The sequence below is a fragment of the Aythya ferina genome, assembly GCF_964211825.1.
Source record: "Aythya ferina genome assembly, chromosome: 14".
Lineage (NCBI taxonomy): Eukaryota > Metazoa > Chordata > Aves > Anseriformes > Anatidae > Aythya > Aythya ferina.
Genome location: NC_140312.1, coordinates 12003211 through 12017961, shown reverse-complemented (window position 1 = coordinate 12017961; position 14751 = coordinate 12003211). Strand labels below are relative to the sequence as shown.

General features: G+C 49.3%; 2 pseudogenes across 2 annotated transcripts; both read right to left on the bottom strand.

Moving 5' to 3' along the window:
* Positions 1 to 2641: 2641 nt before the first annotated feature.
* On the bottom strand, positions 2642 to 6465 carry LOC311444627 (protocadherin beta-15 pseudogene; annotated as a pseudogene). Its single transcript has one exon. The product of its transcript is annotated as a protocadherin beta-15 pseudogene (transcript).
* LOC311444626 (protocadherin beta-15 pseudogene) lies at positions 2642 to 13192 on the bottom strand (annotated as a pseudogene). The gene is made up of 2 exons (XR_014698942.1): positions 9585 to 13192; positions 2642 to 2932 (listed from the first exon to the last, which is right to left on the bottom strand). The product of XR_014698942.1 is annotated as a protocadherin beta-15 pseudogene (transcript).
* Between the last annotated feature and the right edge of the window lie 1559 nt (positions 13193 to 14751).

The following is a 14751-nucleotide window of genomic DNA, read 5'->3' as shown; positions in this document are numbered from 1 at the left end:
TAGAGGGTAATTTTCAAAGCCAATAACAACAAGCAGAACAAAGAATTTAAGGAGCCAAAGAATTTAACGAGACAACTTAACGAGCCACTTTGAAGAGCCAATTTCTACTCACTTCAGGAGAGATCCCAACTGAGGTGAAACATATCATTGCCTGAGTGATGGAGACTTTGGTTTCTTTCATTCTATTTATTTGCTTATTTATTTATTTTGGAGGTGTAGAGGAAAACATATATCCGACTTATTTTTAGAGGGTTATTTGCAAGACCAATTTCAAGTGCAGGTTTAGTCTCCAGGAGACAAGGGTAAAGGTTGTGAGCTAGATCCCTTCCAGCTCTAAAACACTAGACAGGGTCTGGCCTCACCAATGGTGAACAGAAAGGAAATATGGCTTTCCTTGGACTGCGTGAGATATTCCCTTGACCTGTTCAAGAGACTCTGCTGATTCAACCATCATTAGGCTTCTTTATGGCAAGGGTATGATGCTGGCACATGTTCAACTTGGTATCTACTGGGACCCCCAGAGCCTTTTCCACCAGCCTGCTTTCCTGGAACATGACATTGTTCCTCCCCAAGTGAAGGCCTTTGCACTTTTCCTTGTGGAACTCCATGAGGATCCTGTCAGACCATTTCTTCAGGTTCTCCAGATTCTTTTGATGATAGCAACACCTTCTGCTGTAGCCAGCACTTCTCCACCTCAGCCCACTCCTGTTTTACAGTACCTGCTGACTTACAGAGGGTACACTCTGTCCCATCATTGAGATTATTTATAAGGACATTCATCAAAGAATAAAAGGAATACCCCAAGTGGGAAGAAACCGATACGGATCATCGAGTCCAACTCCTGGCTCCACACACATCTAAAAAACATTCAGACCATGTGACTAAGAGCACGGCCCAAATGCTTCTTAAACTCCAACAGGTTTGGTGCCATCACTGCTTCCCTGGGGAGCCTGTTCCAGTGCACAGCAACCCTCTCTGAAGCACCTCTTCCTGATTTCCAGCCTGAATCTCCCCTGCCACAGCTTGACACCATTCCGTTGAGTCCTATCACTGGTCAGTGAAGAGAATAGATCAGTGCCTGTCCCTTCATTCCCCCTCGTGATGAAGCTGTAGAACACAAGGAGATGTCCCCTAAGCCTCCACTGCTCCAGGCTGAACAGGCCAAGTAACCTCAACCGCTCCTTGTACCTCTTCCCATTTAGGACCTTCACCATCTTCATAGACCTTCTCTGGACACTCTACAAAACTTTCAGGTTTTCTGGAATGTGGTGCCCAAAGCTTCACATAGTACTCAAGGTGAGGCTGCACCAATGCAGAGCCGAACGGGATAATCACTTCCCTCAACTGACTGGAAATGCCATGCTTGATGCATCCCAGGATATGGTTGGCCCTCCTGGATGCCAGGGCACACTGCTGCCTCATATTCAGCTTGCTATCAACCAAAACCCCCAGATCCCTCTCTTCCTGTCTCCCCACTAGCACCTCGTTACCTAGTCTGTACGCATAGACAGGATTGCCTCTTCCCAGGTGCAGGATCCAGCACTTGCTCTTGTTAAACTTCATGTGGTTGCTGATTGCCCAGCTCTCCAATCTGTCCAGATCTCTCTGCAAGGCCTTTCCACCCTCAGCAGAGTCAGCAATTCATCCCAGTTTAATATCATCAGGAAATGTGCTCAAAATACCTTCTAGTCCTATGTCCAAATCGTTTACAAAAACATTGAAGAGAAGTGGCTCTAAAATGAAGCCTTGGGGGACCCCACTGGTGACTGGCAACTGGCCTGTTGCAGCCCCATTTACCGTAAACCTTCAGGCACAAACCATCAGATAATTACTCACCCATCGTATGATGTTTTTGTCTAGCTGTATGCTGGACATTTTGCTCAGTAGCATCCTAAGGGAAACTGTGTCAAGAGCTTTACTGAAATCCAAAAAGATTACAGCAGCTTGTTTCCCTTCATCAGCTACATGGGTGATCTTATAACAAAAGGAAATCAAATTTCTTAAACAGAACCTACCTCTCATGATGCCATCTTGGCTGAGACCAATGACTGTGTTATTCCCCAAGTGTGATTCAATAACTCCCAGGATAATCTCCATAATTTTACTCTGTGCTGCCATGAGACTAACAGGCGTGGAGTTTCCAGGGTCTTCTTCCTTGCCCTTCTTGAAAACTGGTACAACATGTGTCAGCTTCCGGTCAACTGGGACCTCTCCTGATTCCCAAGAACATTGAAAAATAATTGAGAGAAATCCGACGATGATGTCAGTCTGAGTACCCTGAGACGAAACCTATCCAAATCCATGGACGTGTATGGATCCAGGTAAATCCCTGCAGTAAGTCCCAAACACATTAAACAATGCAATCTGTATTGATCCATGGGGTACACCAAGAGTTCATGGCATCCAACAGGACTTTATGCCACTGATCACCACTCTTCCGGGCCCAGCTGTTCAGCCACATATTCTCAGGTCTCACAAGACCCACAAGAGGCCTTCTAGCAAATCCTTGCTACCCACCCTTTTCCTTCAGGTACTAGCAGTCACGTCTCCAGGTTGAGGACACATTCCCCCAGAACAATACCTCAATAAAGGAAACAATTAAAAATATATATAGTAAATAAAAAAGTACCCAGACAGACAGTGACCCAGGACAACACCATCCTTTTTATTGCCAGAATGGCACTTGGGCATTCATTCCATTTCACTTTTACAGACAAGGGTATACCAGCTTAAAAATGATACAGTGTATAATGCAGCACAACAGAACATGAGGGTGTTTATGTATCCAGTCCCAGAACACCTTCTTTCCAAAAACCCATTGTTAGAGTTTGGGTGTCAGTCCTTCTTAAGGGGAATTTGTAAGACAATGTTTAAATAAACAGCCAAGGAAGAAAGGGAAAAAAAAGGAAGATGTAAGCATTCTAACAAAAAGCTCTAAACCAGACCACGATAGCACTTCCCTTTCATTGAGGAACCCCTTCAAGCAACAATGAAAACAGTGACACAAAAAAAGGTTATTCCTTTTTAAAGTCTATCTTTCTTCTGCCTTGTAGACACAGGTCCTCTGAGGCAATGTATGAAGATGCTAGCCATCCACCCAAACACAATGATCAGGGTCAAAGCTATGTATAAGTAGTGTCTATGTTGGAATCGTTAGTCGTGCTATAGTTTTGAGTCACTCCCAAGCACATGGACCACTGCGAAGTCTGGCTCGGCACATTTTTGCTGTGTCCTGGAGAAGATGAGAAGGCAGGACCCAGTAAAATACATGGTTCGTGCCAACTGAGGTGGAAGACCACATAGTGCAAAAACACATGGTGCTGACATATCTCAAACAGAGAGATCCAGGACTCAGCAAAGAAAGAGAAAAGAACTTGCACTGCAGTGATACACAGGGCTAACATCTTTCTTCCCTGCAGATAAGGGAGGAGGGCTATACTGCACTGTCAACTGTCCAGCCTCAACATAATGTCTGAACACAGACTAAGACAGGGTGATTGTCAAGGTTTCTCCTAATGACAAGCATTTAGCCAGAGAGACTGAATCAAACATTCCTCATGAAGCACTAATACCAGACCTGGAATATATTATTGCCTGAGAACAAAAGCCTTAGTTCTCTTACATATATATATTTAATTTCTCACCTTTTTTTGGGGGTGAAGAAAAACACACATCTGACTTGGTGTTACAGGGTCATTTGTGAAGCCAATTACAAATGCAGATTTAATCTCTAGGAAACAAGACTGAATATCATTAGCCAGATCCCTTCCAGCTCAAAGACATGTAGCCTTTCACTGCGTGGACTCAGACCTAGTTAAAGGGAAGGCCATTAAAGTGTCCAACAGATGGTGTACCAGAGATGTCCAGAGCTGCATCCCCCATGGAGTTCTGGATGGGAGGGAAATCCTCTATGTCAGCAACACCCCTGCCTATGCCAGAGTGCTGTGGTGGCACGCAGGGGAGGATGGGCTTCAGGAACTTGAACTCGCTGTTGCCCGACCCCGTGGTGAGGTTGATCTCGTAGCAATAGGCGTGGGGTAGGGTCCCAGCAGCAGCCCCAGCAGCCAGACTGCTCTGCAAGTTGCCCGTGCCATACAGCACATGTCCTCCTTTCAGCTCCTTTCTCTTGAACACCTTGCAAGCAACAAAGGCTGCGAAAGATGTGAGGAAGAGCAGAGAGACAAAGACCAGTGAAACGATTAAATAGATTGTCAGCGAGCTGTCTTCATCCTGCACAGCCAGCTCCTGCTGTGGCAGGTGTTCCTGTGAGAGGCCGTAGAGCAGGAGTACGTTCAGTGCTGCAGTGGCCGACAGAGGTGGCCGCCCATTGTCACGCACCAGCACCTCGAGCTTCTGCTTCACAGCATCCCTCTCTGTCACTGGCCTCCTCAGACGCACCTCCCCATTTTGGCTACCCACAGCAAACAGCCCGGGATCTGTGGCCCTCAGCAGGTGGAAGGAAAGCCACGAGTTCTGACCAGAGTCCGCATCAACCGCCACCACTTTGGTGACCAGGTCCCCCACCTCAGCCGACGCTGGCACCAGCTCACTGGATGGCGGGCTGCTGTCCTGAGCAGGGTGCAACACCAGTGGGGCATTGTCATTCTCGTCCACCACGAGGAGGTGGACGGTGACGTTGGTGCTGAGGAGAGGGGACCCCGCATCGGTGGCACTCACCAGCACCTCAAGCTGCCTCACCTGCTCATAGTCCAGTGGACGCAGCACAAACACATGTCCATTCTCTGAGTTGACAGAGATGCAGGAGCAGGGGTCCTGCTCAGTGGGGTGCACAGGCCTCAGCGAATAAGTCACCTTGGCATTGGGTCCTGCATCTGAGTCCACTGCATTGACAGCCCCAACAAGCACTCCAGGGATATTGTTCTCTGTCACATACATGGTGTACGATGTCTGGTTGAAAACGGGGGCATTGTCATTGACATCAGAGATGTCCACCGTGAAGGTCTGTGTGGTGGTGAGACGAGGAGAACCAGCGTCTACCGCTGTGATGACCACAAGGTACTGAGCTGTCTCTTCCCGATCCAATGTGCTCAGGGTCACCAGCTCATAATAATTCTTATAGGCTGGCCTTAGGGTGAAGGAGAGCTGGTCTTCAAGGGCACAGCTGATCTCCCCATTCACACCAGAATCCCGGTCCCTCACAGCAAAGAGGGTGACCACTGTCCCAGGCTCTGTGTTCTCAGGCAGGGGACTCCTGAAGGAACTCACCAGCACCTCTGGTGCATTGTCGTTCACATCCAGCACCTCCACGACTACACTGCACATGCCTGAGAGACCCCCACCATCAATTGCCCGCACACTGAAATCATATTTCTGTGTATCTTCAAAATCCAAGGGCTTTGTGACACGAATTTCACCACTCACTGTGTCAATGGTGAATGGCAAGTGGTTCTCACCCACTGACTGGCTGAACCTATAGGTGATGTCACTATTCAGTCCCACGTCTGGATCAGTAGCCATGACATTGAGAACCACGGAGCCAATTGGGGCATTTTCCAAAACCTGACCAATGTAATGCTTCTGTGTAAAGGTAGGAGCATTATCATTTACATCTAGAACTACGATGTGAATTTGTGTGGTCCCGCTCCTAGGTGGAGAGCCACCGTCTGTAGCAATGAGACTGAAAAGCAGCTCTGGCTGCTCCTCTCTGTCTAGAGGCTTTTCCAATGCTAATTCTATATACTTATTACCTTCAGCCTGACTCTCAGACGAAACACTGAAGTACTCGTTCTCGGGAGTGATGGTGTAAGCCTGGATGCTGTTGCTGCCAACGTCCAGGTCCTGAGCCGCCTCCACGGGGAAACGCGAGCCAGGGTCTCCCCTTTCCGGGATCTTAAAAGTGACTCGTTCCTCGGGAAAGACCGGCGAGTGGTCGTTGACGTCCTCCACGGCCACCTCGACACGAAAGAACTGCAGCGGGTTTTCCAGCAGGAGCTCGAAGGCGAGCGTGCACGTAAGCGAGCGGCCGCACATCTCCTCGCGATCGAGCCGCTCCGCCAGGACGAGGCGGCCGGTGGCGCGCTCTAAGCGAAAATGCTGCCGGCCGTCCGCGGAGGCAATGCGTGCCCGGCGAGCCGAGAGCTGCGCCGGCGTCAGCCCCGCGTCCTCCGCCACGTTGGCCACCACGGAGCCGCTCTCCCCCTCCTCGGCTACGGAGTAGCGGATGGGCTCGCAGCGAACGCGCGGCACGCACAGCAAAGCACACAGACAAAGCACTTGCCTTGCAGACGCCATGGCGGGGCGGCGGACACCCTCCGTCTGCCGCAGTCCTCCGCGGGAAGCGGCGCCCGGCAGCAGCGCGGCGGCAAGGGCGGGCGCCCTCCCTCGCGGCCTCCCTCTCTCCCTCTCGCCGAGCTCGGCTGGCGGCCCGCAGCGCGGCACTCCGGGACCGGCAGCGGCTGCTGCGGAGGACGGCGCGGACGACCGCTCGCCGCCGCCTCCCGGCTGCGCTGCGCTGCGCTGCGCTGCGCTGCGCTGGGCTCGGCCGCCTCCCCGCTCGCAGCCGCCTTGGCCACGAGCACCACCCTGCGGCCTGCGGCGGGACTGCTCCGGGACGGGACGCGCTCCTGGCCGCCCACTCGCAGCCTTTCACAAAAGTCCGGCAGTTTCTTGCCGGTCAAACTGAATCCAGGCAAACTGAAGTTCACAGTGTTTTATAGTTACCATCGTTCCCAGTATCATGGGTGCTTCTAGAGCTTTGAGGTAATTTCCAGAAGACAGCCAACCCACCTTTTCTAAACCACAGTGATCTCAGGTTGTGCACGTTTTTTTCTGTCCTCTGGAGGTGATAGTTCTCTTTCTAAGCATCTCTCTTGCTGGCCAAACTGGAGAAGCACACATCACAAATGCATACAGGGCTCATGCATCTCAGACACAGAGATCCAGGAACCAGCTAAGAAAGAGAGCAGCACTTGTGCTGCATTGAAACACAGGCAGGACTCACACCATCCTTTCCCTGCTGACATGGGGACATGGCTAAAGTGCATTACAGGAGCGTGACTTGCTTTGCTTTTAAGGAAGGATTGCCAAGTGGCATTACCATGGGAATGACTGTTGCCCAATCTCACATTTGTGTAACATCCCAGAAAAAGGACAGGATGAGGTCCACTTGCTCCCTAACAAGGAGGACTAATTAATTAGGAAGCCAAAGAATTTAACAAGAAAAAGTAGTTAATGAGAGAATTTAAAGAGCCAAACCCTACTAATTAAGTACTTCAGAAAAGATATTGTCCGAGATGAAACAAATTGCCTGAAGGAAAGAAACTTTACTTTCTTAATTTTATTTTATCTGTTTTATTTTATTTTTCCTTTGACTGGTGAGGAGAAACATACATCTGACTTCATATTAGAGGGTCATTTGCAAAGCCAATTAAAAAAGCAGGACTAAGAATTTAAGAAGAAAAAGAATTTAAGGAGACAAAGAACTTAACAAGATAATCTGAAGAGCCAATTTCTACTCACTTCAGAAGAGATCTCGAGTGAGGTGAAACATATCTTTGCCTAAATGATGGAGACTTTAGTTTCTTTCATTCTATTTTTTGGTTATTTATTTATTTTGGAGGGGTGGAAGAAAACATATATCTGACTTATTTTTAGAGGGTTATTTGCAAGGCCAGTTTCAAGTGCAGGTTTACTCTCCAGGAAACAAAGGTAAGAATTGTGACCTAGATCCCTTCCAGCTCTAAAACACTAGACAGGGTCTGGCCTCACCACTGGTGAACAGAAGGGAAATACAGCTTTCCTTGGACTGCTCGAGATATTCCCTTGACCTGTTCAAGAGATTCTGCTCATTCTACCATCATTAGGCTGCTTTATGGCAAGGGCATGCTTCTGGCACATATTCAACTTGGTATCCACTGGGACCCCCAGAGCCTTTTCCACCAGCCTGCTTTCCTGCAACATGGCATTGTTCCTCCCCAAGTGAAGGACTTTGCATATCTCTTTGTGGAACTCCATGAGGACCCTGTCAGCCCATTTCTTCATGTTCTCCAGATCCTTTCGATGACAGCAAGACCCTCTGCTGTAGCCAACACTTCTCTACCTCAACCCCACTCTGGTTTTACTGCACCTGCTGACTTACAGAGGGTACACTCTGTCCCATCATTGAGATTATTTATAAGGACATTCATCAAAGAATAAAAGGAATACCCAAGTCGGAAGAAACCCATATGGATCATCGAGTCCAACTCCTGGCTCCACACAGCTCTACAACAAAAATTCAGACCATGTGACTAAGAGCACAAACCAAATGCACATTTGCTCAAAATACCTTCTAGTCCTACGTCCAAATCATTTATAAAAACATTGAAGAGAACTGGCTCTAATACAAAGCCTTGGGGGACCCCACTTTTGAATGTCAACTACGCTGGTGTAGCCCCGTTTACCATAAAACTTTAAGCAATACACATCAGATAATTATTCATCCATCATATGATGTTTTTGTCTAGCTGTATGCTGGACAATTTGCTCAGTAGGATCCTAAGGGAAACTGTGTCAAAAGCTTTACAGAAGTCCAAAAAGATTACAGCAGCTGCTTTCCCTTCATCGACTACATGGGAAATCAAATTTGTTAAACAGAACCTACCCCTCATGAAGCCATGTTGGCTATGACCAATAACTACTTTTTCCCTCAGAGGTGATTCAATAACTCCCAGGATTATCTCCATACTTTTACCAGGCACTGCCATGAGACTAATAGGCCTGTAGTTTCCAGAGTCTTCATTCTTGCCCTTCTTGAAAACTGGTACAACATTTGCCAGCTTCCAGTCAACTGGGACCTCTCCCGATTCCCAAGAACATTGAAAAATCATTGAGAGAAGTCCCACAATGATGTCAGTCAGCTCTTTGAGCACCCTGAGATGATTCCCATCCAAATCCATGGATGTGTATGGATCCAGGTGGAGCAGCAAATCCCACACACATTAAAAAATGCAATCTGTATTGATCCATGGGGTACACCAAGAGTTCATGGCATCCAACAGGACTTTATGCCATTGATCACCACTCTTCTGGGCCCAGCTGTTCAACCACATATGCTCAGTGCTCACAAGACCCACAAGAGGCCTTCTATCAAATCCTTGATACCCACCCTTTTACTTCAGGCACTAGCAGTCACAACTCTAGGTAGAGGACACATTCCCACAGAACAATACCTCAATAAAGGAACCAAGTAAAAATATATGTAATTAAAAAAAAAAAAGCACCCATACTTTTGGAAAAACCCTGGATAGTTTACAGAGCTTTCCTTATAAGAACATTACTACAAAGACTCTCTCCACAACAGCATCCTTTTTATTGCCAGAATGGCACTCGGGCATTCATTCCATTTCATTTTACAGACAAGGGTATACCAGCTTAAAAATGATACAGTGTATAATGCTTCACAACAGAACATAAGGGTGTTTCTGTATCCAGTCCCAGAACACCTTCTTTCCAACAACCCAATGTTATACTTTGGATGTCAGTACTTTTTGAGGGGAATTCATAAGACAATGTTAAAATACACAGCCAAAAGAGAAAGGGAAAAAAAGAAAAAAAAGGGAATATGTAAGCATTCTAACAAAAACCTGGAAAACCAGACCATGATAGCACTTCCCTTTCATTGAGGAACCCCTTCAAGCAACGATGAAAACAATGACACAAAAAAGGATATTCCGTTTTAAAGCCTATCTTTCTTCTGCCTTGTAGACACAGGTCCTCTGAGGCAATGTGTCAAGATGCCTTGCCATCCACCCAAACACAATGATCAGGGTCAAACATATGTATAAGTAGTGTCTATGTTGGAATCGTTAGCCCTGCTATAGCTCTGAGTCACTCCCAAGCACATGGACCACTGCAAAGTCTGGCTCTATATGTTTTTGCTGTGCCCTGGAGAAGATGGAATGGCAGAACCCAGTAAAATACGTGGTTCATGCCAACCAAGGTGGAAGACCACACAGTGCAAAAACACATGGTGCTGACATGCCTCACACAGAGAGATCCAGGACTCAGCAAAGAAAGAGAGTAGCACTTGCACTGCAGTGATACGCAGGGCTAACATCTTTCTTCCCTGCAGACAAGGGAGGACGGCTATACTGCACTGTCATCTGCAGAACCTCAACATCGTGTTTCAACACAAAATAAGACAGGGTGATTGTCAAGATTTTTCCTAATGACAAGCATTTAGCTAGAGAGCCAGGATCAAACCTTGCTCATGAAGCACTTTGGAGATCTCAGTATCAGAGCTGAAACACACCATTGCATGAGCAGAAAGCCTTGGTTCTCTTACATTTTTTAATTCCTAATCTTTTTGGAGGGGTGAAGAAAAACATACATCTGACTTAGTGTTAGAGGGTCATTTGTGAAGCCAATTACAAATGCAGATTTAAGCATTCCACTGTGTAGACACAGATCTAGTTAAACGGAAGGCCATTAAAGTGTCCAACAGATGGTGTACCAGAGATGTCCAGGGCTGCATCCCCCATGGAGATCGGGACAGGCGGGAAATCCTCTGTGTCAGCAACACTCCTGCCTGTGTCAGAGTGCTGTGGTGGCACGCTGGGGAGGATGGGCTTCAGGAACTTGAACTCGCTGTTGCCCGACCCCGTGGTGAGGTTGATCTCGTAGCAATAGGCGTGGGGTAGGGTCCCAGCAGCAGCCCCAGCAGCCAGACTGCTCTGCAAGTTGCCTGTGCCATACAGCACATGCCCTCCTTTCAGATCCTTTTTCTTGAACAACTTGCAAGCAACAAAGGCTGCGAAAGATGTGAGGAAGAGGAGGGAGACAAAGACCAGTGAAACGATTAAATAGATTGTCAGCGAGCTGTCTTCATCCTGCACAGCCAGCTCCTGCTGTGGCAGGTGTTCCTGTGAGAGGCCGTAGAGCAGGAGTACGTTCAGTGCTGCAGTGGCCGACAGAGGTGGCCGCCCATTGTCACGCACCAGCACCTCGAGCTTCTGCTTCACGGCATCCCTCTCTGTCACTGGCCTCCTCAGATGCACCTCCCCATTTTGGCTACCCACAGCAAACAGCCCGGGGTCTGTGGCCCTCAGCAGGTGGAAGGAAAGCCACGAGTTCTGACCAGAGTCCGCATCAACCGCCACCACTTTGGTGACCAGGTCCCCCACCTCAGCCGACGCTGGCACCAGCTCACTGGATGGCGGGCTGCTGTCCTGAGCAGGGTGCAACACCAGTGGGGCATTGTCATTCTCGTCCACCACGAGAAGGTGGAGGGTGACGTTGGTGCTGAGGAGAGGGGACCCCGCATCGGTGGCACTCACCAGCACCTCAAGCTGCCTCACCTGCTCATAGTCCAGTGGACGCAGCACAAACACATGTCCGTTCTCTGAGTTCACGGAGATGCAGGAGCAGGGGTCCCGCTCAGTGGGGTGCACAGGCCTCAGCGAATAAGTCACCTTGGCATTGGGTCCTGCATCTGAGTCCACTGCACTGACAGCCCCAACAAGCACTCCAGGGATATTGTTCTCTTGCACATACATGGTGTATGATGTCTGGTTGAAGACAGGGGCATTGTCATTGACATCAGAGATGTCCACCGTGAAGGTTTGGGTAGTGGTGAGAGGAGGAGACCCTGCATCAGCCACTATTAGGACCACACCGTACTGAGCTGTCTCCTCCCGGTCCATTGCACTCACAGTCAGCAGCTCATAGTAATTTTTATAGGCTGGCCTCAGGGAGAAGGAAATCTGGTCTTCAAGGGCACAGCTGATCTCCCCATTCACACCAGAATCCCGGTCCCTCACAGCAAAGAGGGCTACCAATGTTCCAGGCTCCGTGTTCTCGGGGAGGGGGCTGCTGAAGGAACTCACCACCACCTCTGGTGCATTGTCGTTCACATCCAGCACCTCCACCAACACCTTGCATATTGCCGAGAGGTCTCCACCATCAGTTGCCAGCACACTGAGCTCATATTTCTGTGTGGTCTCAAAATCCAGGGGCTTTGTGACACGAATTTCACCACTCAGAGTGTCAATGGTGAAAGGCAATTGGCTCTCACTGACTGCTTGGCTGAACCTATAGGAGATGTCACCATTCAGTCCCACGTCTGGATCGCTGGCTTCAACTCTGAGAACCACAGAGCCTGCTGAGGCATTTTCCAAAACACGTCCAATGTAAAGCTTCTGTGTAAAGGTAGGAGCATTATCATTTACATCTAGAACTACGATGTGGATTTGGGTGGTCCCGCTCCTAGGTGGAGAGCCACCGTCTGTAGCAATGAGACTGAAAAACAACTCTGGCTGTTCCTCTCTGTCTAGAGGCTTTTCCAATACTAATTCTATATACTTGTTACCTTCAGCCTGACTCTCATACGAAACACTGAAGTACTCGTTCTCGGGAGCGATGGTGTAAGCCTGGATGCTGTTGCTGCCAACGTCCAGGTCCTGAGCCGTCTCCATGGGGAAACGCAATCCAGGGTCTCCCCTTTCCGGGATCTTAAAAGTGACTCGTTCCTCGGGAAAGACCGGCGAGTGGTCGTTGACGTCCTCCACGGCCACCTCGACACGAAAGAACTGCAGCGGGTTTTCCAGCAGGAGCTCGAAGGCGAGCGTGCACGTAAGCGAGCGGCCGCACATCTCCTCGCGATCGAGCCGCTCCGCCAGGACGAGGCGGCCGGTGGCGCGCTCTAAGCGAAAATGCTGCCGGCCGTCCGCGGAGGCAATGCGTGCCCGGCGAGCCGAGAGCTGCGCCGGCGTCAGCCCCGCGTCCTCCGCCACGTTGGCCACCACGGAGCCGCTCTCCCCCTCCTCGGCTACGGAGTAGCGGATGGGCTCGCAGCGAACGCGCGGCACGCACAGCAAAGCACACAGACAAAGCACTTGCCTTGCAGACGCCATGGCGGGGCGGCGGACACCCTCCGTCTGCCGCAGTCCTCCGCGGGAAGCGGCGCCCGGCAGCAGCGCGGCGGCAAGGGCGGGCGCCCTCCCTCGCGGCCTCCCTCTCTCCCTCTCGCCGAGCTCGGCTGGCGGCCCGCAGCGCGGCACTCCGGGACCGGCAGCGGCTGCTGCGGAGGACGGCGCGGACGACCGCTCGCCGCCGCCTCCCGGCTGCGCTGCGCTGCGCTGCGCTGCGCTGCGCTGGGCTCGGCCGCCTCCCCGCTCGCAGCCGCTCGCCGCCGCCTTGGCCACGAGCACCACCCTGCGGCCTGCGGCGGGACTGCTCCGGGACGGGACGCGCTCCTGGCCGCCCACTCGCAGCCTTTCACAAAAGTCCGGCAGTTTCTTGCCGGTCAAACTGAATCCAGACAAACTGAAGTTCAGAGTGCTTTATAGTTACCATCGTTCCCAGTATCATGGGTGCTTCTAGAGCTTTGAGGTAATCTCCAGAAGACAGCCAACCCACCTTTTCTAAACCACAGTGATCTCAGGTTGTGCACTTTTTTTCTGTCCTCTGGAGGTGATAGTACTCTTTCTAAGCATCTCTCTTGCTGGCCAAACTGGAGAAGCACACATCACAAATGCATACAGGGCTCATGCATCTCAGACACAGAGATCCAGGAACCAGCTAAGAAAGAGAGCAGCACTTGTGCTGCATTGAAACACAGGCAGGACTCACACCATCCTTTCCCTGCTGACATGGGGACATGGCTAAAGTGCATTACAGGAGCGTGACTTGCTTTGCTTTTAAGGAAGGATTGCCAAGTGGCATTACCATGGGAATGACTGTTGCCCAATCTCACATTTGTGTAACATCCCAGAAAAAGGACAGGATGAGGTCCACTTGCTCCCTAACAAGGAGGACTAATTAATTAGGAAGCCAAAGAATTTAACAAGAAAAAGTAGTTAACGAGAGAATTTAAAGAGCCAAACCCTACTAATTAAGTACTTCAGAAAAGATATTGTCCGAGATGAAACAAATCGCCTGAAGGAAAGAAACTTTACTTTCTTAATTTTATTTTATCTGTTTTATTTTATTTTTCCTTTGACTGGTGAGGAGAAACATACATCTGACTTCATATTAGAGGGTCATTTGCGAAGCTAATTAAACAAGCAGGACTAAGAATTTAAGAAGAAAAAGAATTTAAGGAGACAAAGAACTTAACAAGATAATCTGAAGAGCCAATTTCTACTCACTTCAGAAGAGATCTCGAGTGAGGTGAAACATATCTTTGCCTAAATGATGGAGACTTTAGTTTCTTTCATTCTATTTTTTGGTTATTTATTTATTTTGGAGGGGTAGAGGAAAACATATATCTGACTTATTTTTAGAGGGTTATTTGCAAGGCCAGTTTCAAGTGCAGGTTTACTCTCCAGGAAACAAGGGTTAAGGGTTGTGAGCTAGATCCCTTCCAGCTCTAAAACACTAGACAGGGTCTGGCCTCACCACTGGTGAACAGAAGGGAAATATGGCTTTCCTGGCAATGCTCGAGATATTCCCTTGATCTGTTCAAGAGATTCTGCTGATTCTACCATCATTAGGCTTCTTTATGGCAAGGGCATGCTGCTGGCACATGTTCAACTTGGTATCCACTGGGACCCCCAGAGCCTTTTCCACCAGCCTGCTTTCCTGCAACATGGCATTGTTCCTCCCCAAGTGAAGGACTTTGCATATCTCCTTGTGGAACTCCATGAGGGTCCTGTCAGCCCATTTCTCCAGGTTCTCCAGATCCTTTTGATGACAGCAAGACCCTCTGCTGTAGCCAACACTTCTCTACCTCAACCCCACTCTGGTTTTACTGCACCTGCTGACTTACAGAGGGTACACTCTGTCCCATCATGGAGATTATTTATAAGGACA